Source organism: Dermacentor andersoni, chromosome 4 (assembly GCF_023375885.2).
Source record: "Dermacentor andersoni chromosome 4, qqDerAnde1_hic_scaffold, whole genome shotgun sequence".
Taxonomy (NCBI): domain Eukaryota; kingdom Metazoa; phylum Arthropoda; class Arachnida; order Ixodida; family Ixodidae; genus Dermacentor; species Dermacentor andersoni.
Window position 1 is genome coordinate 46,689,896 of NC_092817.1, and position 11,003 is coordinate 46,700,898.

At 45.6% G+C, this 11,003-nt stretch overlaps 1 protein-coding gene across 1 annotated transcript in view; it reads right to left on the reverse strand.

Annotated features, from left to right (window-relative positions):
• The window catches only part of CngA (Cyclic nucleotide-gated ion channel subunit A), a 426,897-nt gene extending 425,606 nt beyond the window's left edge, over window positions 1-1,291 (reverse strand). Inside the window, exon 1 of the mRNA XM_050184183.3 lies at window positions 1,192-1,291. The gene's annotated coding sequence lies outside the window, so the exon portion shown is untranslated. The remainder of the gene's footprint in view (window positions 1-1,191) is intronic.
• Between the last annotated feature and the right edge of the window lie 9,712 nt (window positions 1,292-11,003).

Below are 11,003 nucleotides of genomic sequence, written 5' to 3' on the forward strand. Positions count from 1 at the left end.
GCTTAAGTGAAGTCATTACTTTTCGAGATCCCAGTGAGTGCACGTGTTCGTTAATTGGCAGAACACGGTACATTTAACCGTGTCGCTAATTTGAGAAAAGGCTTTCAAAGCGACGACACATCAGTAACAGAAGAGAACACAATTACGCGACGACACTTTTTGTGGGACCATCGCGACGGTTACAGCATAAAGGCGAGAAGGTCAGCGCACATAAAAAGTGGATGTACCTTTTTTCACCACCCCTGGACACCCTCGGCGTTTTGCAGACCCTGTGACGTCTTTACAAGTGCGCGGATCTTCTAGGACGCTAATAATTCCCAAACCTAGCACACTTATCGTAAAAGTATGAGTGGTTTCAACAGCAGAGCTGAAGACAGACTCGACAGGACTGGCGTTAAAACCGCTCATAATTTTACGATATGTTACACCAACTGGTCCAACAGGCTACTATCATGAACCTAGTAGACTTGTCTTCTTTTTAGAAATATCGAATTTGCTATCGATAAAGCTTCACTCTCCGACTGCGGAACAACTTTTGCGGCTTCCTGTCATTTACCTCTTTGCTGACACAACATGAGAGAGATTATATATAAATAAATACAACTGTACCAGCAAAGTGCCACAGATACTTATGTCGCCATTGTCAGTTCTGTATGGAGAACATTATATGGCTTAGGAAACGACGAGCATGTTAAACAACATTGTACAAAAGAAAAATGCCCTGGCTATATATCCCCACAGGTTATAGGCAAGAGAACGGCAAACCGTGTTATTCATTGCTTTCAATAAAATTGATACAACGATCACAACGTTGCGTTGCAGGATGTTGCAGGATATTTGATGTTCCTAGCAAAAACATAGGTTATCTTGAGTCCACTGTACGAGCTAACATATCTTGAAATTATCAAGCCCTTCACAGAAGACGAAGATTAGTTTTGGGTCACAAGACAACTTTATAAAGCCGATGAACACCTACTCGCAAACATTGATGAAAATTTTTCTTCGACGCTCGTTTACGGTGAGCAAGCTACGAATTATGGAAAGCAAAGTCACGAGAAGCGTTACTGTTTCCTGTTTTTCTTTCCCGCAAGAACTATGGCCCTGTAGGAGCGTTCGAACTGTTATCGTTGCTTCAGCAAAAAAAAAACCGTTCCAAGGACAACGGGATGAATGAAAACTGGAAATTTTTACCTTTGGCGATAATCCGTCATCCGTCGGAAACCAATCCGCCGTCGGTAACGGTCTCTGGGGATAATCCGCCTGGGGATGGAGCTAGAACGACCTCATGCCAGCCGCACGGCTCGCCGACTGATCCCCTCGTCAGATGAGGACCGGGCGCGATGAACTATCCCGAGCGCCCGGAGGAGAGGGCAAAAAGTGCGCCAGTGGGACGGAAGGGAAAAAAATGAAGAAGAAAGGAGGGGGAGCTAGCGCGGCCGCAGCGCCACTCCAGGCCCTGCCGGCGAGCGCCCGAACCTGCGCGCCGGCGGAAAGTGATCGCGCTTGAGGGCGAGTTCTCCGGATTCAGAAGAGGAATCCGATTTGGAAGAGGAGATCGTAGTCACGTGGCCCCGTGGTTTTCAAGTTTTCTACGCAATAGAGGCATAAAGGGCCTCCCTTTCTCTCTCACTGTCTCACTCTCACTTTTCCTATTTGTGAATGATTGCAAAGACACAGATACGGACTTATCGCGCTGGTCACTCTGCTAAAAGAATTAGTCCCGCAAACATATGTAGAAAGTAACTAAAGCGAGCTGATGTCATCGTTCCTATACATATTTAAACGCGGTTACATTCATAAAGGAACTCACCTCCAGATTTAAAGGTTACCGGCACTATTTCAGCTTGCATAATGGTGATAGTCACCGCGCTAGCCTAGGCTTATGTTTCTCTGACTGTAGGCCGATTCGCCAACGATAGGAATAGTGCATTGTTGAGAACTGTAGAGTGTGCGAACTCTCCCGCTTAGGTGATGTTACGTCATCGTCTCAGAAAAATAGATATTTCTTGGTTCAGTGCGATATCGCGAAAGCGTATGCCAAAGAAGTTTTGTGATGCCTTCGCCGATGGGCCAGTCTAGGCTCGTCAAGACATTGGAACGCCTATGCGGGTATGCTAGAAACAGTATAGTTCAGCACACATCGCAGTTATCTTAATTTTTATGAATCCGCCAACAGTGAAATTGTTAAGGGTAGTGCCTCAACAATTTTCGTGCAGCAGCGGCGAAAGCCGACGGCCACTTGCGGCGGCGTGTTTGGTGTCTAATGCCAGTCAAAGAATAGCCAGCACTGCAAACAACGCAGCCGTAATGAATTATCTAGGGTTATAAAACAAATGTTACCTTGCATACACCCCACATCGCATAAGCAAAAGCTTCTTTGCGTGGTTTATCTTAGCCAGCAAGTCCTAATTTTTGTTTAACGCGTCACGTTTCATCAGCTCTACGTTGGAGGTCAGCTATATGAAAGGCCGAAATCGACAAACATTTTGGGGCTACCACGTCTGAGCCTTTGCTAAAAGCTATATAACAGTTGTTTGTTTGATCTATAAGTATAAGTGTACATTGTTTCCTAAGTTACTATCACCTCTGCTGTTATTGTTATTACTACATTAATAAAGTGCCTTTGTAGTATTCTCACGAGCAGGTTCGAGTCATACCGTTTCTTTTCTTTTTCGTAATTTTCAAGAAAGGAAACGCGTGTTTCTGTAGAAAGCTTGCTATAGTGAAGCATATCAAACGTCTTTGATATATCGAAGATATTGGGCAACGGCAAAACAGATCCATGAGACCTTAGAAGAGTTCGATGACTTCCTTATACAGTGTCGCTGACTTGCAATATTTATTAAATTTGGGGTTATCTTACGCGCCAAAACCACGATCTGATTATGAGGCACATCGTAGTGGAGGACTGCCGATTAATTTGAACCACCTGGCTTTCTCTAACTTTCCCCTAAATCAAAGTACGCGAGCGTCTTTTCTTTGTTTTTTTCGCCCCCATGCAATTTCAGCCTCCACGGCCAGGTCTTAATCCCACGACCTTGTGCTAGGCAGCGCAACACACCAAAGCCACATGGGCTAACCCGGCGGTTCTTCTCTGGCTTTTATGGGAACCGGGCGCAGTTAATTGCTCGGGTCAACATAAATCTGCGAAGGCTTCTTTTTTTTCCCTGTGTCATTCGTTCCATTTATTTCAATTAGGATCCGTGCAAAATTGTGCCACTAGGTTCATTCATTCTTCATACTCATATGACATAAGCATATCATCCCTCAAACGCGAAACTGGTCTTCCAAATCTTTCTGTGCGTCGCCGCATCGCCAGCCTCTGCTTGCTTCACAAGTTTTTTCACAGCTTCCTCAATCGCGCGCCCTACATCATCCCACCTACGCGCATATGCTACCGCACTACCCATTCGTATAAAATTGCACGCTCATGTGCTCGCACTACCACCTTCGCTACCCCGTTATTTCTTCGTATAGCAGCGGACGGAAATGGCCTTCCCCGAGACATTGCAGCCATCACGTGTTTATGAACTTTTGCAGAAAATGTCACAACACACTGTTCCGCATAAAGACTGTTATTTGTAACCTTCATCTGTGTTAGCCCACACCACATGTAATGCCCCCTAAACGGGGGTCTTTAAGATAATAAAGTGATGTGATGTGATATCAGCTCTCTGCAATCATTAAACTTGTATGATTCTCGCACGCTTCCAAGTGCCATCACAAGCCTTCGTGGTGATGACGAGCTTTTGTGCGTACTTACCTGCGTTAATTTTCCATATGACGCTCGTAACCTTCATTTTAGAGAAAATTAAGCGCGACCACTTTTACTTTGCGTGTCTCATCATTCCGTCGTTCGTTCGCCCAGTCATTTGCCCCTACGTAACTTCCTTCCTATGACAGATCGACGCCTGTTAGCGATGAATACCAACTACGTAGCTCGTTGTGGACTTGGACGCCAGAGCGAAACAAATGAGACAAAGTATTTTTCTGGTGTCCTTGTCCGTAACGCGCTAAGTAATCTTCACGATGCCACACACACTGGCCAAAATAGACTCTTTAGAGGGTTTACGAGCTAACTATCACGTGCAGTAAACGCCAAAACTTTACGGGCGTCAGGATTTGAGTAGAACGTCGGGGTTCCTAGCAGTTTGCGATCGCAGCCAGTAAAACCCTGCGACGCTATATTGTGTTCGCATTGACAAGTGCCGGATGGAAGCCGGAATTCTAGGCTGTGAGCCGAGGCTTCAGAGACGTTGAACTTGTTCCCCCAGATCACGTAGTCTGCATTTTTTTTAAACTAAAAAGCACCGTTATTATAATAGACAGAATTGAACAGCCATACTACAGGACAGATGGAAAGTTGGCACGTAAATAGCAACCATACGTGATCGCTTCCACACTTTAAATTATGTAAACACTATTTGTATCTCTTCATGCGTTAAAAGTAAATTGAGACGCGCTTGTTAGGTTATTATTTTAAGTAAAGGTTTTACGAGCCAAAACCACGATCTCATTGTTGTGAGACACACCCTATAGTGGGAGGCGCTAGATGAATTTTGACAAGCTGGGGTCCTTACTGTGCGCCAAAGTCTAAGTACACGACAGTCTCTGCACTTCGCCCCCATCGTAATGTGGCCACCGCGGCCGGGATCGAATTCGCCACCTCCAACGCCATAGCAGCTCATCGCCATAGCCACTAACATACCGCGGCGTGTGCAGATGAGATGGTCCAGATCCACCAAATATTGAGAAAATGGCGCCACTTACGCTGGGACTGAGTTTAAACATCCGTTTTCAACCTGACACGCTCATTTCTTGCCGCCCGATCATTATCGCCTGGTCGACATACTTTCTCCTCTCATTGAAATCGCACCCACACTTTTCTGGGGGACGTGTGTGGGGGTGCGATGAGATAGCCGAACGTCATGTTTGCTATTGTTCTCACTGAAGCAACCAAATGCGGGCGTGCAAACAGCAGAGACACTTCATCAAAGTATACAGACAAGCCAGCCGCACTCGAAAAAAACTCTACAGCCGTGCTCTCTGTCCTCACAGGCGCAAACAGTCCCCGTCGTTCTTCCGCAGGCCTCTGTGGCCGGCTATGACGCAAGCTTACGTGTATCGCCATTATACTCATTCCTCGTTTTGGAACATCATCCCTTTCTTCCTTATTTCCATTCGGCGCTGGCTAGACAATTGGGTCGCATACTCTGAGCATCCCAGTTTCCTTATCTCAGGCTCGCGGTCTATCTCCGTCTCTGCCGACTGGGACCAAAATAAGTAAAGTGAAGGAGACGAACGCAAAATGCTGCGCGCAGGAAGAACCGTGCTCCTATAAGACGTCCAGAAAGCGCCCTCGTCCCCGGTCCGGCCATTCCGAGGCCGGCGAAGAGTTGAATAAACATTTGCGCCCTTTCTCCGAGAGCCGGGCACTGGGAGGAGACGCGCACGCTCGGCGAAGCGCATCGTTGTGCAGACAAGAATCTGGGCGCGCTTCGGGCTTATCCGGATCTTCTATAGTCGCCCACAATTACGCGCCAGCGCATGGCCGCGTCTGGAATGGAAACGAGGGCGACGATTCCATCCGCCTTGTTATGCCGATAGAAGAGCGAACGCCGGAAGGCTGTATACTGGGCCTCCGTAATTTTTTTTGTCGGTGTATAGTATACGTTTACCGAAAATCTGCTGGTGTCTTGCAAACGGAGCGAACGGCGTCGCTAAAGGAAAAGCGACGCGACGTCACTTATAGCGACAGCTGCTAAGCATATTACAACGAGTGTCGCGGCGTCTGTCACAGCTGTCGTTATCCAATTTGCCATGTTTCCACGTCAGATAATGTAACGAGAAAATTGTTCGTCTCCACCGAGGGTTCCATCACGGATCAGGCTAGTGTGAGTCGTCGTGTCGTGCTCGAGGCTATGCTCACGCCGACGTCATCGTGGTATCGTCGTCACGGTGCCGTCCTTCTCTGTCCATCATGCTGTCGTCTTGCTTTTTTCGTCGTTGTCACTGTCACGTACTTGTTACTGTGTTCATTGTCGCTATCACGACGTCATGAGGTCGATGTGATGCGGTCGTCGTTTTATCGCGGTCATTGCTACTGTCAGTTCGGCATGTCACTGCATCGTCTTGTCGTCATAGCACCGGCGGTGGTGGCTTAGTGGCTATCGTGTTGCGCCGCTAAGCACGATGTCGCGGAATCAAATACCGGCCACGGCGTTCGCATTTCGATGGGGGCGAAATGCAAAAATACATGCGCACTTAGATTTAGGTGCACGTTAAAGAACCCCAGTTGGTCAAAATTAATCCGAAGTCTCCCACTACAGCGTGCCCCATAATGAGATCGTGGTTTCGGTGCGTACAACTTTTTTTTTTTTTTTTGACGTCATGCCCTGGTCGTCGTCGTCTTCGCCGCCGTTAACGTGTTGGTAGAGTCACCTACCGCTGCTCTATACTTAAAGTGGCCCAGCATGTTTCTTTTCCTGAGGTCACTCAAAAGCAAAAAATTTAAAATAACATAACACCCATTCATCACCAAAGCATTGTAGTGTCGAGAACGACTGGGAAAAAAAGAGGAAGCGGGACAACCAGCCCGTTGCTATAGTTTTTTTTCTTTGTTATCTGCGTCAAGCTGGCAGTTAGCACAATTATAACACCTGATATAAATTACTCTATGAGGCGGTATTTCCTTTTACGAAAAATCAAAATGTTTAATTCTATATTTACCATAGTTACGCTAATTAACTTTTAATTATTTAGATTACGGCACATATTTTAAGCTATGCATGGTAGCCCGTCAGTTCCAAAGGCATATCCACTTGAAACGAATTATCAGGGCTCCACCAGTTTCAAGATAACTTTCAAAGCGTCCGAAGAAATGCATTGGCGTTCCAGTTACTTTTTGCTTCAATGCATAAAAGAGCGTTTCCTTTAAAAAGTCAGTGGAACAAAAATGCATTTTCACCGCAACTTTCACGGCGCATGTCTCGAAACGAATGCCAGCCTCAGAATTCGTTCCAAGTCGATGTGCCTTGCAAGCTCACCAGCTACACTTCGTAGACCGAAATATGGGCCGTAATGTAATTTAAGAAGTGGATTAGCGCAACTACATTATTTATTCAATCAGGTATTTCGATTTCACGTAGAAGTAATGGTCGCGTCATTGAGTAATTTATATCAAGGGTTATAATTTTTCCATTTGCCACGCGATTTTTTTAGAAGTTGGTGCAGCTAAAAAAAAGCACCCCATATGTTGCACCTTGTGCCGTTGTATTAGTGATAGTTATGGACTCGTTTCCGTAAACGTTTTGATGTCCGTTGGTGTCTGTCGCTGGAATCCCATAGTTATCCACCCGATTTTTCGTAAAGAAAAAAGTCGCAGTATCCAGCAAGGATTCGAACAGTTCTCAACCATTCCAACATTTTTTCTTAAATGCTCTTCATTACACCCAGTTACTTTCAACCATTCCGACGATGCTGCAGCAAATATTCATTCATTCATTCATTCATTCATTCATGCCCTCAGCGCTTACAAGAAGCATTGTAGAGGGGAGGGGCTTTAGTACATCAGTGCATATAAAAAATTCAAGGAGAAGTGAAGAACATAACTGGGGGCGAGGAGTTACGGAGTCGTCATCTGTTGGAAGCGCCTCCCTCGCATAGTATGAGGGATAACGCGGCGCGCTCCTCATATGTTTGGCTGTCGGCGCTCAATAAAAACACCACGCGGAAGCCCTCCTGGACATTTCTGTAAGTACTCTCGAAACGACGGAAGTTTTCTACCGTCAAGAATAATCTTCGGCAAACAGAAAACACAGAATAGTTTACAGACGCTACCTTTTTACCGAATATGTACAGTGAACGCCACAGCGCGCGGTCGCCGCGATGGTGTCTCCAGAACCGGCTTCTTGCATGAAAGGTAGGCAAGCGTTGAGAGCAAAGTATGTGAAATATGTTCTTATAGTGGGCTGTCTGTATAACCGAATGGAGCATAACAGAATGGAGCCTCAATGTAGCGATCGCACGGGTTCGCGGCGACCGACTGCGCGTCTGCGTGCATGTCCGCGCACAATGTTTCGCTGCGAGCGCGTTTTCGCACCGTGCCCTGAGCTTTATTTATGTCACAGCATATGAGCATTTGACAGTACACAAGCAGCCATTGTTGTGTTGACGCTATCAGAGTTGTTCAAAAATAATTTCGCTATAGAAACTTCGACGCCTACGGCGGCTGTGATGCGCAGTCGCGACCGATTCAGTCTTTCTTTCTCTTCTAAATTCTTGGACTTTTCAAAATTATCTCTCAAGTTGCGTCGCACTGTAAGTTTGTCGGTTTTTTCATCGTGCGATTTCCCGCTGCTTCCTTTTCGCAATCCAGTGCGTTAATTCATAACACAAACATGACCATATGCCATGCTTTTTTTTTAATGTGCTTCTTAGCGCTCCCTTTCCATTCCAGTGAACTTGCCAGTACCTAGCATCAACAAATTCATAGACCAAACCGTCATGACATTAGCCAGACAGCGGGCGCGGGCGAACGTCTCAGTGCGCGTTTTCTGCTACTCACCGAACATCGCGCAGTCCTAGGCGCCGTAGCAGAAATCTTCCTCGCGTCTGTGCTTGCTGCATACCCGAGTTGTAGCCGATGACTGTTTGCCGGTTTTATGTTTCGCGAGCCAAGCTTCACACAGCTTCTTGTCCTGCGGCTACGTGCGAATAGGGCTGACACAGGGCTCCGTAGCGCACGTCCGGCACTGCGGCAACGAGCAGTAACCTACCACGCTGCACGCCTCCAAAGGCAGCCACTACCTATTATAGTGATTGCAAATGTTGTCAAGCAGACACCCCAAGGTGGGAAAGCCTCATCACTTAATCAGAACCGCAGCGCAGGTGGGACTTTAAACTTTCGTTTTCAGCTTGCATCGGCGCTTCCGAAGCAGCCGACGCAGCCGCTGTGTCCACGCGATCCCTCATGCCACGTAACGCCAACAGTGGCGCCTGCTTTTCCAGTGGTGGAGCTCGCCCCCAATATCGGGAAGAAAAAACCGCAACTACAGGTAAATGAACACAATAGTAACAAAGCAAAAAACACTTAAAAATCAAGTAATGCGAAGAGAAAAAAGAAAACACAGAATAAAAAGCAAATAAACGACAGCAATAAATGACAACGCGGTAGTGAAGCACTTTTGATGTAGGTTTATAATGTGTTTGTCAGTGAAAACCGTCTGCGTCTGTGATTGCGACTAGTGAGGCACACAGGCGGTTCCACTCGTGATATGTTCGCGGCAAGCATGAATACGAGTAGGCGACTGTGTGTTGCGAAGGTACATGAAACGATGATCAACATGTGGGGAGATATAACATGCTGGTGTAATGTACTGGGACTTGAGCTCGCGGTTATGATAGTAGACCTCGTGAGAGAGGGAAACACGAGATAATTATCTTCGTGAAAAAAGAAGGGGAGTGCCAAATGCAAGTTTCATGTTAGTTACACTAGCAGTACGACAATTGTTAAGAATGAATCGGACCAATCGATTTTGCACACTTTCAAGGCTGTTTATTAGAGTAGCATGTTTAGGATCTCATATCGAGCATGCCTATTCGAGGTTAGGTCAGACATAAGTGACATCGAGTCGTTGTTTTAGTTTCGGTGGAGCTAAAGAAGAGTTACCTCTGAGGTAGCCAAGCACGTGGTTAGGTTACGACGTGATGTATTCTATGTGTCTTTTCCGTGAAAGATTGCTAGTAATATGCAAACCGAGGTATTTGTAAGAAACTACTGGGTCAAGGGGAGTATTACTAAGTACGCAAGCGAGGCATACTGCTTGATTAGGGAAAATCCTCATTGTTTTACATTTAGAAGTGTTTAGTTCCATTGGACAAAGCGTGCACCATGCAGTAGTGTTATTTAGATCATGCCGGAGTGCTAAAGTATCGTTATTACTTTCAATCTTGCGGTATATAACACAATCGTCAGCAAATGTACAAATGTAACTTGCGATTTGGTTAGGCAGATCAACGATATGTATTAAAAAAATCTAAGGGTGCTAAAAGAAGAGCCTTGAGGTACCCCTGAACCAACCGGTACTTCGGGAAAGTCATTATCGTTAGTGCTCACATACTGTGTACGGTTAGAAAGAAGCTGTCGAATCCAGTTGTAGACCAAGGGATCAATGTTTAACTGGCCGAGTTTTACTGGGAGTAAGTGGTGGTTAACTCCGTCGAATGCTTTTGTAAAATCTAAGAATATACAGTCTACTATAAAGCCAGCGTCTAGAAAAGTATGGAGATCATTGCAGAATGTTAATAACTGCGCTTCACACGAGGACTTAGGGAGTCCACGTTGATCGTTATGAAAAGACCTGTTTGATCCCAAAAAAGTTTACAAGATGGGAGAAAATTATGTGTTCAAATATTTTGCACGGTACTGATGTCAAGAAAATAGGGCTTTAGTATGGTTTATGGGTGCCGCCGGACTTATGAAGTGGAACCACTTTGCCTTTTTTTTCCGATCTCTGGATAAGGAGCTGTTGTTCGGTGATTTTGTAAAAATTAGGTTTAATGTAATATAAACCTGCAAGAATTTGGACGTAATGTTATCGATACCGCAAGAAGATACTTTTTATATTGTTAATAATGGAGCGGATACTAGATGAGCAGAGTAAAATCGGTTCCATTTGGAATACTGCGCCTGGACAACACTGTGCCTGGCCTCTTGAGCGCTCCTAAAATGATTGACTGACGTCAAGCTTATTCATAATTCAGCGTCAAGAATATTATAAACTAAGCCTGTAGCGTTAGGCAAAAGGTATAGGATAACAAAAAAGCAGAAGGACTCGTGTCTCCCCGCGGATATCACTACAATTACTATAAATTTAGGGAATCATATACAGAACCGTTAAAGGGACCGTGAGCCGCTTTTCGTGAAAGTCGAGAAATGCATTTGAAGTTAGACTATTCCAGAAATACTTTTCCCCAATAAGTTCGTCAATTCATTCAGCACG